The following is a 4,379-nucleotide window of genomic DNA, read 5'->3' as shown; positions in this document are numbered from 1 at the left end:
GTGCTGCGCTACGGGCGCCCATGAGTAGTGCAGCTGCCTGGCAGCCAAGTCTGCAGAACCTACAGTTCCTGGCACACGCTGGCCAACGCAGCACGGCCACCTGCACACCAAGTGCTGTAAAACCACGCATCCCAGCGTGACCCAGGGAACCGATGCGGCTGGCCAGAAACCCACACACCAGGACTACAGCTCCTGCTGTGTTGCGAGAGGCAGTTTTCTCTGCTTTCTGACCATGCAGGGACACCATTGCTCACCCCTCCGAACCCCCACCAATGCACCCAGAAGCCTCACCACTGGCTCGGGGCAGCCCCTGCCACCACCTCCAACACTGCCACCCTGCAGGCACCGCCATCCTCCCCAGGAGCTGCCAGCTGATGGCACGGCTCCACTCACCTTCTCCCTCAGTGCAGCCAGGGCCCAGCAATGCTCAGCGGCTGCTCTGCTCCTCCCTTGGTTGACACCGACCCCTCCGACGGCTGCCTTGCTCTTAACAGCAGCACCCACCCCTCCACCCGGAGCAACCCCTTTACAGGGAGGGGCCGCTGCCATCAGCCTCACTGCCCACACCTGGGGCCCCTCCGGCCCCAGCCCACAGCTGGAGGCCATCACCCACCCCCACAGAGCATCATCACCCCTCCCAGCCCCTCACCTGGGGCAAAGGAAGCACAAAAGGCAGCCGGCAGCCAGCAAGTGTTTATTCAGTCACACACAGAACAAGTCCCAGAAGGGAGTGAGTCTGCTCCGGGGCTCAGGGCCCCTAATGCTGCCCCTGCCCCTGGCACACCTTGGCGCTTGTTCCCGGAGCCACGCTCCTCAGTCCAGCCGGGAACAGTCAGTCAGTTGGTTCCTGGAGCAACAAGCTGCTGGGCAGAGCTGGAAACTGCCAAACATGAGGAGCAAGATACAGGACACAAGAAGACAGAAAAAAGATGGCAGCTAGCTGACTAGTACAGGGGTAGAGAGAAAACAAGAGGTGAGCAATGGGACGGTGAGAGGATGGGGACAGGGAACCCAGCGTGGATATGGAGAAAAAAAAGCAGCAGGGAGAGAAAAAAAGAGGCAGCAGAAAGAAGAAGGAGAAGCAGGACAGAAACCAACAAAGAAGGACAAAGAGCAGCATAGAGATGCAGGAAAAAAAAGCTGGGATGGGTGGCACAACAGACATGGAGGGGAAAAAAAAAAGGGGGGGGGGAGCAGGGAGCTAGACCAAGCAAGATGGAAGAAAGACAAAAAAGCTACAGAGAACAGGGCACAGAGGGAGGAAAAAGCAACAGCGATGGGGAGTCAGGACAGCAAACCATGGAGGGAAGGAACACAAAACAAATCACATAGCTACATGTGACAGGGCAGAGAAGGAAGAATTAGGAAACAGGGACAGAAAAAAAGAGACCTGGAGCCAAAAACTACTCCTGATGCATACAGAAAGAAGAGGGAGGTATTCTAAAACAGAGGAAACAGAGAGATGGAGAAAAGACAAAAGCAACAGACTACAAGGCATCAAGAGAGGAATTACTGAATAGTAACAGAGTGCCAGCCAGAAACAGGCCACAAAACAGAAAAGATCACAGGGGGTGTGGGTCACAGAGGAAGGAATTCATAAACCTGGCACAAGGAGACAGACAGAGAGGCAAAAATTAAATGGTGAAAAGAGACAGACCGCAGGGCAGAGGGAGGAATTGATAAACAGGGACAAGGCACCCGACAGAGTATGATGGAGAATGGGAAAAAAATAGCAGCAAGCTACAGGGAAGAGGGAGGAATTAAAGAACAGTGACTGGAAGACAGAGACACATGGAGAGAGAAGACAAAAGAGCGACGGGCAACAAGATGGATAGGGAGGAAATAAAAAACAGCAGAAGGGAGTCAGCCAGAAAGAAAGACACTGAGGAAAAAGGCCAGACAGTCTATGAGGGATGGAGGTAGGAATGAAAAACGGGGGACAGGGAGCAGGAAAGAGAGAGATGGAGATCGCAGGGAATAGCAACGGGTGCAGGAAGAAGAAAGAGGCATCAATAGGAACAGGGAGCTGAACAGAGAGGGATGGTGAAAGGCAACAAGAGTGACAGGGTACAGGGCAGAGAAAGGGAAGACCTACAAGATGGGGACAGGGAGATGCTCCAAGCAAGACAGAAGATACAGGTGAGCAAAAAAAGTTGAGCAGCACCAGAAAGAGAGGAGTCTAGGAGAAAGACAGGGAGGAACCAGGACACACAAGAGGGATGAGAGGGGCCCAAGAGCTCGGGACTTACTGCAGTTCTCCGCACTGCCAGGAGAATTTGACAGGTCAGACTCTTCCTTCTGTTTGCCTTCTCCCTTCCTCTTCTACAGCTCCAGGTGCCTGGCTGTTCTCCACTTACGAGAATACGTAGGTGTCTCACAGCTCTTATGAGATGAGGCCTGCTAGACACAGAACCTCATTCAATCACACACTATGTGCAGGAGTAGGACAGAGGAAAGAGAGAAACTGATAAGTGAGGAGCAGAATGGAAGGATCGAGAGAGAAATGGACTGAGGAGTGATGCAAAAGGTACAGAACAAGCAGTCAGAAGTGCAGACAGAAAAAGAAAAGGGAGCAGCAAGACGAGAGAAAGTGAGAGAGGAAGGGGGAGCAAGGCAGAAGAAAAGAAAGAAAAGATATAGAGAAGAAGAAAAAAAAAATCACAGCATGGGAAAGAGAGGGGCAGGAAGGGACTGGGACATACAAGGGGGGCGACAGGGCTCCGAGGGCCCGGGACTCACCACGGCTCTCACTCCCGGCACTGCCGGGAGAACTGGACAGGTCTGATGCTTCTTTCTCCTTCCTTCCTCCTGCCCCTCCTCTTCTTCTGAAACTCCACTCGCCTGGCTGACCTCCCCCTAAAAGAATACGCGGGTGTCTCTCGGCTCTTACAAGACGTGGCTTCCGACACACGCAGCCTCGCTTGCTCGCTCCGCGGCCGTTCCGCACCTGGGGTGACGTGCACAGACCCCGGGCGCACGCTGGCGGTCCGGCCCGCTGCGGACTGTGCAGAGGGCTCCTCGCTCACCCGGAGAGGCAGGCGCTCTTCTCCTGCAGGGCGAGGCGGCTGCTGCCCACACGCCCTTGATGTTCTCCTTCCTTCCCTTTCTCCGGCCCCTCCAGCTCCAGCCGCGGCGGCTCCCGCCCCGCTGCCCACGGCCGGGAAGGCTCGGCTCCGCCCGTCCCTTTTGGCCCCCGAGCCGTGAGAAGCGCCAGGCCGGGCAGAGACACCCCACGCCAGCCCGAGCTGGGCGCAGCCGGCGGCATCCCCAGGGCAGGAACGGACACGCGCGGCCCCAGCGCGGCCTCGGGAGGGGGCACAGAGGCGGCAGGGACCCTTATCGCCGCGGACCGGGCCGGCCGGAGCCCCAACACTCACCTCCACCGCGCATGCGCACCCCCGGGCCGGGGGGCACACCGCGTCTCGGGGAGCCGCGGGCAGCCCGCGGGAAACCGCCACAAAACCGCCCCTCGGGCCGCGCCGCGGGGCCGCGCCGGTACCGAGGGCTGTGCCGTGCCGCGCGCGCCCGCAAGCGCCGCAGCTGCGGGGAACCGAGAGCGCAGAAACTGCAGCTCCCGGCGTGCCCCGGGGAGCCAACATGGCCGACCGGAAGCCCCCGGCACGTGACTACGGCTCCCGCCGCACCGCCCGCGCACCCGGAAGCCCGGCCGAGCGCAGCCCCGCGCGGCTCCGGGCAGCGCCGCCGCCGCCCGGCCCCGACGCGGAGCGGCCTCCGCCCCCGGTCCCGCCGCACCTTTCCCCGCAGCCGCTAGGCGACCGGCCGCGCGGCCCCGCTCCTGCCTCGGCTCGCACCGGCTCCTCCTCCAGCACCGGCCCCGGACAGGGAGGGGTCACTGCCTGCAGCCTCCCTACCCGCCCCTACGGCTCCTCCGGCCCGGCCCACGCTCCTCCCCCCGGTAACTATAGCGACCAGCACCGTTAATGAACGCCGGAGATGCCCGTCACTCCTCCGAGCTCGCGCTCTATGGGCCGCCGGTCCTCCAGTCCCGGGGCCGCCGCCGCGCACGCGCACTCCGGGGGCCGCCCGGCGCAGCCGTACGCCGCAGGTCGCCTCTCCCCGCCGGGGGAACCTTCCCCGGCCAGCGGGAGCAGCCGCTGGGCGAGACCGCTCCGGTGCGCGGGCCGACGGGACCAACGCTGCCAAATCTTATAACCCCCCGGAGAGGGAGGAGCTCCGGCACGGCCGCAGCGCAGGGCAGCGCAGTCTCGCCTTGTGACCCAGAACTCAGCGGGGTGACGGAAGTGTCGGTCAGAGCAGCCTCAGGGCTCTTTGGACGGGTGGAAGGGGGAGGAAAGCCTGTGACAACGCGACACGGGAGCGCAGAGTTGTTTTAAGGACAAAATAGTGTAACTTCGGTC

The 4,379-nt window shown here is 60.7% G+C and overlaps 1 long non-coding RNA gene across 5 annotated transcripts; it reads right to left on the bottom strand.

The window, feature by feature from the left end:
• Nucleotides 1-688: 688 nt before the first annotated feature.
• LOC141967793 (uncharacterized) lies at nt 689-3,902 on the bottom strand. 5 transcript variants are annotated; one of them, XR_012634757.1, is made up of 4 exons: nt 2,948-3,371; nt 2,740-2,856; nt 2,250-2,397; nt 689-880 (listed from the first exon to the last, which is right to left on the bottom strand). It is a non-coding gene; the product is annotated as an uncharacterized LOC141967793 (long non-coding RNA). The 5 variants fall into 5 exon arrangements; XR_012634756.1 differs by lacking the exon at nt 689-880 and adding an exon at nt 896-1,602; XR_012634755.1 differs by lacking the exons at nt 689-880; nt 2,948-3,371 and adding an exon at nt 3,754-3,902 and having other exon boundaries at nt 896-2,397.
• Nucleotides 3,903-4,379: the final 477 nt, after the last annotated feature.

This window comes from Athene noctua, chromosome 18 (assembly GCF_965140245.1).
Source record: "Athene noctua chromosome 18, bAthNoc1.hap1.1, whole genome shotgun sequence".
NCBI lineage: Eukaryota > Metazoa > Chordata > Aves > Strigiformes > Strigidae > Athene > Athene noctua.
This window is presented reverse-complemented; position numbering and strand designations above follow the sequence as displayed.